The sequence below is a fragment of the Apus apus genome, chromosome 1, assembly GCF_020740795.1.
Source record: "Apus apus isolate bApuApu2 chromosome 1, bApuApu2.pri.cur, whole genome shotgun sequence".
In the NCBI taxonomy this organism is placed as follows: domain Eukaryota; kingdom Metazoa; phylum Chordata; class Aves; order Apodiformes; family Apodidae; genus Apus; species Apus apus.
Window position 1 is genome coordinate 82,748,924 of NC_067282.1, and position 12,538 is coordinate 82,761,461.

The following is a 12,538-nucleotide window of genomic DNA, read 5'->3' on the forward strand; positions in this document are numbered from 1 at the left end:
AAGACCTACTTCCAAATTTACATGAGGGAAATCCCCCAAAAGACAGGTGTGTGACTGGGAATGAAAAGTTCATTTACTGAATGCTGACTATCTCACGAAGAGAAAGAGCATCTCAGGTCCTTAGATATTAGTCACTGAAGCATGACATATATAGCCTGGGGACTCACTGCTAGATTACTTGTATCTGGTAGCTGTGTTCACTATAACCCAAATATCAAACCCTTTCTTTTGGGTACACTACTTCAGTAATTTCAGTCAGAAGCAATTCTAGATTTGTACATTTATTTGGTAAGAGAATAAGGTTGTATGACTGAATAATTAAATAAAACATCCAATGCTGTTACCAGCAAATGCCAAATTAGTCACTAGTCTTCCTCTAGAAATACATTATTTCATTAATTTAAGCAGGTGTTTAAAGCCCATTGAATATAAGTGTTATGAATAAGAATTAAGCCTAAATAACTAAGGAGAGACACTTTGCCAAAAGATGGGCCCATGCAAGGAAAAATAGTCCTAATGACTGCAATGACATGTTTTTATTTTAAATTAGCCAAGACATGTAAACAAATGGAATTTTTCTAAAATGCACTTACTGCTATACAATTTACATTACTTTTTAAGTAAAAATCTACAACTTATGTTTCTCTTGAAATATAACAGAAATATACACATTTTAGCAAATGTGGATGACCACTTTCAACAGCACAAATTGTTGTTGTACTTGTTATCTAGACTAGCTATTCTCTGAAGCTACAATTTTTTTAGAAAATCATATACTCAGGGAGTAAAACAAGGTTCACATAATTTTAAACCAAAGATTAAGAACTGTCAGTGTAATGGGCCTTGTTTGTACCTTACCATAAATGTCTTTATACCCTTCCGAAGTGCACTTTCACATACTGGTATCTAAATACACATGACACAAAATATACAGACTTCCTTTCTGCTTAATGCAAGCAGGAAATCTAGTTGTCCATGCTGTTGCAGAAACCTTGCTCCATAGAGTTCACAACATTAAGATGCAATTTGCTTTGATATGCTAAGTTGGATTTGTTCAATTTTCTAGCAAATTCCTCACTGTTCCCCATTTACCAGCTTACTGTGAATCTGTAATCCCAGGAGTAGAAACTCTGAAACACTTCTGCAACAATGTGCACCATTACCTTCATAAATGGCATGTTAAAGCAACTTCTGTGGTAATTTATGGAACTTATATTTTAAATTGAAATTGGATGGCATATCCAAGGGGAAAACCCATAGGATAACAAATAAGAATGAAATGAAGCCTAGATATAAATTATTCAGGGAGCTTTGTCAGACCGTAATATACTAGCTCTGGTCTTACACAGAGTAGTTAGCTATGGTTGCAAAACGACAGAGGCAGAAAAAACATGGCTTGGAGAGAGGCAGATCTACATATTCTGGGTGTGAGGGAAGCTGCTAATTATCAGTTAATATTAAGCCATTCTGTGCTGGTTTAGTGGCAGATGCAGAGCAATTCCTGGGCAGCTGGCCCACAGTCAACACATCCTGGTGGCCAGACACAGATCTCACACTATCTCACTGTTCTCAGGGAATACGGTGCCTATAGCAGCACTTCTTTCACAGCCACAGAATTAAATTTTGCCTGCACTGCTGGGAAGTTTTGAGACACTCTGGTCCAAACAATTCATTAGTCAGGGGAAAGCGAGTTAAGAACATGAGACCTGCTCATGCACCCAGGCCTGCATGCTGCTTTGGTCAGTGACAAGCAGAGCAGCGTTTAAGGAAACCATGCAAGTGTGGCCATTTTCTGTGGTCCATTTCCCCCTGCACTGTGCCAGCAACCACAATAATTTTATTGGGGGAAGTCTGGCGTCACATCTCCTGTTCTCTTTCATATTTATTTAATATTTAGATCTGATGCCTATGAATGTCTCTAATCTCTTTTTGAATTTGTGTATACTATCTCAAGTCAGACTCCTGTGGCAATGAATTCTGGAAGTTTCCTACCCACTGTGCAAAAGCATAGTTACTTTGATCTGTTTTACACTGATCTCCTAGCAGTGGCAATGAATATTGCAGGATATGCTAAGTAATGCTTCTGCATATTATAACCTTATTATAAGTTAAGATAGCTTTGCAGTGAGTAGGCCTCTCACTTCTCTCTGTTTGTTTGAATTTGATACCTTATGTGATTATTGGCAGTGAGGAAAAAAAAATCACAACAGAAGAAGGTAAAGGAATTGTAAATTTAGAATATATTTGTTATTCCCTGATAAGTACTTCAATACCTTCATTGTCCAAAGCACAAATGCAGCTGAAACACTGATGGGGAAGCTTTCCTTCTGTGACACAAAGCACAGAAAACTGAATTTCCCATAGTTTGTCCTATTAAAACCTGTTAATGTGTGCAGATCCAGGCAGAGGTTCTTTCTCTCACCCAACATTTTGAAAGGGTTATGGCTCAACTGGCGGAAATTTAGGTTTGACACTATAAACCATCTGGCAAATATTTACACTCCTAATATTGAACATTTTTCTCCATTGCAGAATTGCAGCTTTTCTTCACATATTAAAGAGTTGCCGTTATGCTATCTGTTGCTGCATAGACTGGAGCAAAGAGGGTATCACTGTGCCTTGCATCTGTGCTTATTTCAAGTGGAATCACACTTACCAGGTTAATCTCCATTTTTCTCAGACAATCGTGAAAACATCTTTCTTGAAGCACAATAGCTATAAAGTTGGAATGAGCACTGTGGACACTAATGCAATTGCACATTACTATCTCCACACATTTCATGATACAAACAAGCTCACTGACCAGTGGTTTTGATCCCTTTACACGTTGATGTTGTCAAGCAGAAATGAGCTGTGCTACCACTGAGACCCTTTAGTGGGTTAAAGGAGGTAGAAGAGCTGAAACAACAAGATGCTGTTTTCTTCCCCAAAACGCAGCTCTCCTTCTGGTTTACCTATCCTAATTTTCTCTGAGTGTGACACCTTTCAAAACATAAACCAAACTTATGCATGCTGTACTGAAGAAATTCTTTCAAAGCTAGAGCTCAAATGTAACAGCCCATGCTATTTCTTTGAATAGCATGTATTGCCTTTACTGTTTTGGCTTTGCATGCAGCTACTCACAGTGGCACTACCAGGACTGAAAGAAGAGAGGGATCCTAACCACAGGCATACTAAAAGTCCTTACTTATGACTCATGCCTTCTGAGTCAGAACCTCAAAAGAAATCTGAACCCTCTACTGTCTCTGAAGAACTGCTAAACAGGCCTAAATTTTTGTATAGTTGATATTTAAAGGTCCAGAGGCTTTTAGTGACAGATTTGCAAAACGGAACTGTTTTTGGGTATAAATAAGTGATTTTCTTAACTATCTTCATGTTAGCCTAAAAACTTGACATAAAGAGCAACAGAGTTTGGTATTCTTTCCTAGACAAACTGAAATGGGACTGCAATGAGGATATGAAAAAAAAGTGGGCTCAAGTTCCAAGACTATTCATATCTTATACTATAGAATGTTTTTCTTGCAAGTAAGTTAACAAAGACTTGGTAAGTAAAACGAAATTATCTTCTAATCCTGATGCTAAGAAACCTTTTATTTCAAAATAAGTTGGCAAGAAAGCTAAGAGCAAGCTTAAGAGCTAGAATGTGTTGGAAAAAAAGTTTTAAAAACCAGTCAGATTTTACTAGAAAAGAGTACTGAGGAACTGACTTACCTTTTCAACAAGTGTTTATGTAACATGAAAGTCAACATTTAAGTCCACATTAATATTTATTGTAATCTAGGCTTTTTAAATTTACACAGTAATATTTTAAAATAAGTTCCTTAATTTTCCAACCCTTTCTCCACTCTTAAGCAAAAGACTGTGATGTTTCAGCACTTTCCTATAATATTCCTTTGTAGCGGTATCTTTATATCTAATCATTACATTTATCTTAACTTAGCCTTCATTTAAAAATGATACGTAGATATATTTTATTGCCTTTTCCTTCTGAACAAAGTGAATTTAAGCAATGCAATCCATTCTCACTTGAAAGTTCTTGGCTCTATTAATTTTTCTTGCTCTTTTTGTATTTTTCTGTACAGAAAGGTCACATACAAAGTGTTTGTCATTGATACCTTAGTAAAGAACATTCAGAAAACTTACTGGCCCATAACACTATCACAGGATAACCTTTTAATTTCCATGAGATCCACTCACAAAACCCCCAAAACAACAACAATAACAAAATAGTGTTAGCTTTTTACAAAATCAGTCTCACTGAGGATATTATCATCCATCTCGGTACCTAAGTATCCTGTCAAAATTTTTAGCCAATGTGGAATATAATAAGAAAGATGGAAAAAGGATTTGTGGAACACTAGCAAGACAAGTAAATACAGTATTTTTAGTATGGACCTCTTAAACAAAGCCTATTAATTCTCAAACAGGGATACACTTGTACTCTCTGAAGTCCATAAAAATGTTCGGATGAGTAATGGAAAAGGTATCACCACATTTATCAGAGCATTTTTTTTGTTGAAACCCTAGTGCAATATTACAAGTCATCTAAGGGAATAATTGCTTCATTAATTTGAAACTTATAGAGTTTGTCTGTATGGTCAATCTGGATTTTTAGCTTTGTCAGTTACTCATCCAGTTGAAAGTTTAACTCCTGAGGGAACTTCTTGTTTATATAAAGTGTCCGTCTGATGCGTCATATTGGGATAAGCTGGTTTGGGAGCATACAAGCTATCAAAAACATCAATATCCACAGTCACTAGCCTTTCAGAAAAGGTCTGGATAGATGGTTGTTTTTTAATGTGATTTTGTAGTTCTGCAAAGCTCAAGTAACCTTCATTGAGTGTTCTTCTCCCCAGAAGAATTAGTCAAGAGCATCCTAAGTATCTTTTATGAAGTTCTCTTTTTTTAAGAGGGTGTCTTTAAACATTTGAATTTATTATTATGCTTGTATCTGTAAACATCTGAACCTACTATTATGCTTGTCTACACTTTCCTCTTTTAAGCATGAGCCTAAGAATATTTATGATTTCCTATACCAATGTTTCTAAAATGGTTAAGAATTAAATTGTCAACATGTTAAAAACAAGGTGGCAACAAAATATAGATTTCTACTTTTTATATCATGAACATTTGTCAGGAATTCATAGCTATAAAGACAAGGGGAATAAAAAGAAATACTGACAACAGCTGCAGTGTATTATGCCTTTGAAAGTATTGCTTAAGTGATAAACAGGTGACAGGAATCTCAAACAGTTTTAAGATTCACCATTACTTTAAAAAAAAACCCAAACCAAAACAAAACACAAGAAAAAAAAAAAAAAAGAACACCAAAAAAGAGAAGAAAAAGAAAAAAAGATAGCAGAAAAGAGAAGAAACAAAAACAACCCCAGCTCTCCATCCCTTATCTTCTGTTCTGGATACAGACAAAGCCTTTCTTTTGTCCATTACAAATGCAGTTGGGTGACAGTCCTCCCTGCCCTTAGCTTGCTTTGGATAAATTAGGCAGTTCTCTCACCTTCAGATTGGCTCACTGGGTTACAGATGCTAACCATGTTGATATGATAGACTAAATTTGCAGCCAGAAGTCCTTATCCCTCAGTAGCCTGTGACAGTAACTGATTAAAGTGACTCAAGAAGAGTCTTTTCAAAGCAAAGATATTTCTTCTTTTTTTACAAAGATACAAAGAACAGATTGCTAAGAGGTAAAAGAGAATGTATTGATATTCATATTTCCCCCTACCTACACCATAACCTTTTCTTGCAGCCATTTTTAGGTTCTTTGCAGGTCTGTTAATACCCGCTTTTCCCTGGAATAACCTGACTGTTCACTTTCTGCCATAACTCTCTTTCCTTCTGTATTTCCCTTTCATCAGGCTAATAACCCACTCCCCTTTATCCTTTAGTATCCTGAGCTTGATAGCTTTTTTTTAGTTGATTTTTAACCCATTATAATTATAACTTCTTCACTACATTTTACCTGTAGCTTTTCCCTTTGCCTTTTGTGCATTTCTTGTGGATATTCCCCCTTTAAATTTTTCCTTCATATTAGTTATTCTTAGGAAGGCAAAGCAGTAAACAAATATATCCTGAAAAATGCATAATAAATAAATAAATAAATAAATAAATAAATGTGTATATATGAAGTTTCTTATCTAATCCCAGGGTAGTGAGACACTAGAACAGGTTGCCCAGAGAAGTTGTAGAAGCCCTGTCCCTGGAAACATTCAAGGCCAGGTTGGATGGGGCTCTGAGTAACCTGATCTAGTGGGAGGTGCCCCTGCCCCTGCAAGGGAGTTGGAACTTGATGGTCTTTAAGGTCCCTTTCAACTCTAGCCAACCATTCTATGATTCTATGATTGGCTTTCTCATAGTAATGAGAGAGATCAACAAGAGATACCTTATCAGTGAATTGCATCAGAAATATCCTTTGTATTCTACTATTGTAAGCAGCTAAAGATGGACAAAAAGATTACCTCAAAAAACCCCTCCAACTTTGTGAGGGAGATGTCATAGGGGTGTAGTCAGAATTTGATCTAAATAAAGTCAAAATTCATTGCCAAATGAAGGCAGATGTGGTGGGGGAGTCCTCTAAACTTTTTCATGGAGTACCATCCTGAAGAAAGTTTAATGAGAGGGGAAAAAGAAGACACTAAATTGGTGTGCTCACTGCTGTGGGTGATACACTGCCTTCCCATGTTCCAAACTAGAAGTGAAAAAAAGTTTGGAGAACTATAATTCATTATCAATAGTTACTGTGTATGTGTTGGAGAAGCTTTGTTTTGTCAGGGTTAGTTAGGTTGTGCCAGCACTGCCAGTCCTTCAGCTTTGAAGGAAATACAAAATCAGAGAGCTCACAAATGTGCAGTATACCTTACGGGTCAACGTCAGAAAAAGCTTTGTTGTAATATTGTGCAATACATCAAAACTGAAGGCAAGTCAGCAGAGTTTTTTCATAGGAACCCATCATCATTGTAGTATGTGCTAACACAGTTACTTATTTAAGTGATTTTTAATGCCCCCTAATAACAGAGCATGCAAATGGCCAACTCAGAATACATGCAGTGAGACATGAAATCAAACTGTGCACAGTTGATTACTAATGCCATTTATCACCTCAAGTACCTCTAACTATTCAGTCAGAAAAACACTTACCTAAAAAAGCATCTTCTTAAAACTGTTCTTGTTATTAAGATTTTTAAGCAAATACTACAAATAATTCAGGTTACTTTTTTTATTTTTACAGTTTCAGCAGTGCTGCCCCTAATGTTGTTCATTCCTTTTAAGGCTTTTATCTGAACATATTATCTTCTCTCCTCTTCTCCATCAGAAGGAATTTTCTTTTTTTTTAGAATTATTCAACACACCTTGCAGTGAAATAACCATTGCATGCCATAAAAAACAACATGCTAACCTCTTAAAAATGTCATCTGTCTTTAAAGAATGCAAACGAGATGTTTTGCCTCACATCTTTTAGTAAGTTCTCAAGGAGACCTCTGTTAAAAGTTCATTTTTGTGGTCACAATAAACTAGAAAAAATAAAAGTCATTCTATGCAAGACTGTGTTCTTAATCTGGAAAATAAATAAAGTCTATTCTGTATTTCTCAACTTTACTGATAATTTCTCCTCTGGCTTTCCTCAGCTCCTAGTAGGAGCTACTCAGAATGAGGTTAGGCTTGACTGTCAAATGTGCGAGAGAGAAGACAGTTCTGGCTGCAGAGTTCCTAATTCCCATACAGCCCCCTATTACTTAGGCCATCACCATTAACAGAAGTATCAGCAAATCCTGACCTACCTTTCCATGGGGACAGACAGCTAAATCTTGTTCTAAAAATGGAAGGATTGCAGAGACACTCAGGAAGACAGCTTTTCTAATTTATATTAAAAAACTCCAAAGCCATATATCAATTTATTTGCTAAATTGTACCCTATAAAGTAAAAAGCTATTTTTTTTCCTCTGATTAACACGAGGCAATCTATTATCTTCAATTTACATAAGAACTAGAAACCTTTTTGCAAAGTTCATAGCCTCTACAAATCACATAGATCTCCTGTAGAGTGAACAAATTCAGATTTTGTGTCTTAAAGAGCTTGATTACTCTTAAATGGAAATTAACTATAAACTCCTGAACTATTGACAAAAGGCCTTAACTGTGTGCCACTGTGTAAAGATAGCTCAGGATTGACAGGCAACTGCTATCACTTAAGGTTTACAGTTCATCCTGACTCTTTAAATTATTCAGTTTGTGTTTTTAGTAATCTATTTTCTTTCTTCTATCTTTCAGCAATTCTAATTTCTGCAAAACGTTTTCCTTTGAATATGACATATTGAGAAACCTTTTGAAAACTTATTGAACCGTGTAATATGCTTTATCTCCTGAGTCTAGAACTTCTATACCACAACAGCTCAGATTATACGTTAAAATATGAAAATGCCTTAAAATCCTATCCATTCCAATCTGGATGTGGAGCCCTTTCTGATTTTAATGACCAATGATATTTCGTGAATTGATCAGTTAATTACTTGGTCCATGTCTGAATCAAGAATTAACCCAGCACTATCATAATGACTTGTGAGTACTGAAATGAGTAAACACTGAGTGTAACTATATAAAAATTGTTCAAAAAGAAATACTGTTGTTATTTTTATTGGTATCCAACCACTTTGCTAATTTCTCTAATGGAACAACTTCTTAATCAGATTAAGTGGTAGATCTTGTGGCTCATTTTCTTAAAGAAATTCAGATCTCATTATCTTCACTAACATATTTATTCTTCCTTTTTTCTCCTTGATACTGAAAACTGACCACAGTTTTTCTTACACTTACTAGACCCTGTCAGCACTGTGATGTGGCTGTACTTGTGGGTTGAGCTCATAAATTCAAAATAGGATTCTCTGTGAACAGTCAGATTAGTATCCTATAAATGGTTTCACTTTACATTAGAAGTGTGTATGAGATATATATATATATATATCCCATATGTTCACAATTTTTAGGAGGAGGCTGCCAGTTACACTTCTACAGCAGCATTTATTCACACAATGATAGGACACTGCCAATGAGCTTTTTAGACCAAAATTAAAAAGAAGAAAAAAAAAAAGAAAAAGAAAAAAGAAAAATGGGGTGGGGGGAAAAACGAATTGCAGATCTGTGTTTCTCTTGCACTGCAACTGTGTGTTTCATCTCCCATATACAAGATGTTTACAGTGAAAAAGGAAGAGAAGAATCTTGTGCTTAAACCCTCCACCTTCTTTACACAAATTAAGATTAACACTATTCCATGCTTTCTAAGGGGCTGTTGATTTGCTCCACGCTTTTTCTTGGGTATCTGCCTCTGTCACTTCCTCAGTGAGAAAGTGGGAGCACTGCAGATGTGTTTCTTTTAATGGGCTTTTATAACAAAGAATAATAAGTGCTTCAGCTACCTGGTTTATAAACTGCCCATCCTATGACTTCACTTTCTGGTTCTCCATTCTGCCTAAATATCTCCCACATCTGTCCATCTACTTTCAAACTTTTGGTGTCTCAGTTCATACCTCCAATTTCAGCTTTCTCTGAATCTGACCAGCTTCTCAAAAAACAGATTGGACATTTCTACTTCTTCATACTTTCTCAAGTGTTCAGAAGTTTCTGCACCAAGCAGGCAATTACACCCATGAAAGGCAAAATTTACTGAACTTCTTTATTTCTGCCTTCCATCAGTTCTGAATGCAGAAACACTAAATGGAGGACAAAGAAAGAGGCTGCCATATTTCCCAGTTTTCAAGACCAGGCCATCACTTAGGAATAAATAGGAAACTGAAAAATAGATGCACACTGATGCATATATACCATGAACAAAAAAGGTAAAACTCTTTTAAATACACCATTAGAAGGTCAGGGAATAGGCACTGACTTAATTTTTAATTTATTCTGAAAGATACCTGGATAGGTTAAAGCATTTTTTAGTAGGCAAAATAAAAATGCTTAGTATTTTAGAAAACTTTGGTAGTGAGCTATTTAACACATTTTTTACATGTATTTTAAAGTCTGAGGCTCAAAACATCTTAAGTCCAGATACAACTCTATGACCTCTACAGCTTATGAACAGATTTCATAAAAAGTGCACTTTAAAACCTTCTGTCTGTAGAAAACATTGGCATGTATGGCCATTCTGTTCATTTTGTGTTGCCAGTTTATAAATAATTTCTACTTCTTTTAAATTTTCAGCAGGAAAAAAAAGTCCTCCACAGAAGTGTAACACTTCTTTCAAAAAGATTCCTGAGGCTAAAAAGGCAGTAGGAGAGGTGTAAGCCAGTACAGCAGCAGGAAAGAAAAAAACCTAAAATATTAAAAATTCTTATGTCATAAATCCTGCCTTACTTTCTGTGGAATGGAGGCCTTGCAGAAATGACTGCCATCAGCTAACTGACACTAGCTCAAGGACAAAGTACTAGGTAATACTTCACAGGGAATATCTGCAGGTCATCCTGAACCTGATCACAGATTAGATAAGGTGTTATCTAATATCTGTAAAGTAGCAAAGATGCTGCTTTTGCATCAATGAGCTGTTAAGGTGGATGCGCAATGTATTATCTGCCATGCAGTCATTTAACAGCTCTTACAGGCAATGGATAAGATATGTCTAATGACATACTGATAATTAAGGGCAAGTGACAGTCTTGATTTTAGGACATTTGCCCAAAAAGTGAAGAGGAAGAGACCTTCTCTGTAAGGGTCATGTTCCTTACTGCTGCAGACAGAAGGGAAAGGCAGGCTTGGTGAAGCTGCCACCTCATCCAGAGAATGGAAAACCAGCAGAGCCTGAGCTTCAGACTGATGGCCAGGTAATCTCAGACAGAGAAAGAACTGAGGTCCACTCAGGACTACAGCGACATTATTCCTGTGAAAGGAATGGGTAAAAGCTGAAGCAGTGAAGCAGTGATGCCCTGAAAGCTCTTTTCAAATTCCAGAGCTGTAAGTACTCCAGATCAGTACTAAACCAGGTTGGTAATATTTGCCCTTCCCCTGTTCTGCCTGGGATCAGTGCCATTTATTGATGTGCAAATTAGAAGAACAAATCCCTTTCCTTTCAGCCTCATAAGCTAAGACCTACACTCTCAGATAAGAGTGGGGATGAGGGGAAAAGGAGAGGAGAAACTATATACAGATAAGTGAATATAAAGAATAATTGTCACACCTTGCTTAAACATTGTATTGCTGTACCTAGGGGCTTTTTCTTCTCTGTCGGAATACATCTGAGATGATGATAAATGGCATGTAAGAATTTCATTCGCATGAAAAATGGTTGATTAAACAAAGAAACCTTAATGGCCTGGTTTCACTATAATTCTAGTTCTATAGGTTTCCAATTATGCAGTCTGTGTTCAAACAGCTAAATCTTTGGGCTTCTTATTCTGCTGTTTGCACCTTGTTGATTCCTTTTTAACCTTTAAGAGCTATTGAGAAATTAGTAGTTATTCTTTTTCATCAGCTGTAAGTAAAGCATGACTACAAGAACAAAGGATGGTAGAAACTGAAGTGGATTAAATGGACAATATCTGAAAAAAATGCATTTCAAAGACATGCAAATGTCAGCAGTATTAAAATAATATGGTGCTCAAGCGGATGCATCAGAATGGCTGCTGAAAATTACTGGGATTAGCCAGGAACTATGCTCCTAATGTTAATGAAGTACTGCTGGGGGTAGGAAAGAAGCAGCTAAGCATAATGACAGGATGTGCACACCTTAGTTACTATGCATTGCATACAACAGAGGAAAATAACATCTTCCCAACAAGCATGTCTTCAGATCTGTTTATAACATTATAACTGTTTCTTCATGCAAGTTTACAAGCATACTGCATCCCCAGCCAGGGCGATGAGAGCTGGGGAAAATACTGATTTATCAGAATTAACAGAAAACTAGCAGAAGGAGATTCACCACCACTTATTTAAAATGTTTTACATTTTCGTATTACAACATTTAAAAAATGTACATATTCTGAAACTAGTTTGGCTTACAGAGGGTACGCTGAAGTGCCACACAGTTAAAATGGTGAAAGGGGCATGAAAGAGGAAAGAGGAGGTAACTACTGTTGCACCACATTTTTAGTTCCCTTTTCTCTTTTTCCTTAATATCAGTCTGTTAGTGATATCCCCATCACACAAAGGGCATATCAAGATATTAATGAGCAAAGCTTATTATGAGCTTTTTTTCCTTAGACAAGTCATGATTTTAGACTGCTTAGATCCTTCAGGCTGGGACACTGATGGATATTCATGTGCCTAACTTGCACTGGTTCCATTAAGAGCTGTGTCCCAACATTCATAAGTAACTCTGTCTCTGTTACTATATTAAGCTGAGAAATCCTGCCAAAGAAACACCAGCTGCATTTTTTGAGCTAAGGTCAAATGCTTGCTAGCACAAGAATCAAACAGGAAAATGAAGAGTGGCTGATTCACTTCCCCTTTTTCTGTTGAGTCAACAGTTGAAAATCTCACTCGCAGTTACTTGCTTGTCCAAATACTACTTGTTTAAAATAATTTTGCACTTGAT

At 36.3% G+C, this 12,538-nt stretch overlaps 1 protein-coding gene across 3 annotated transcripts in view; it reads right to left on the reverse strand.

The window, feature by feature from the left end:
* Positions 1-12,538, reverse strand: part of CADM2 (cell adhesion molecule 2) — a 700,736-nt gene that overhangs the window by 77,171 nt on the left and 611,027 nt on the right. The gene's annotated exons all lie outside the window — the stretch shown is intronic.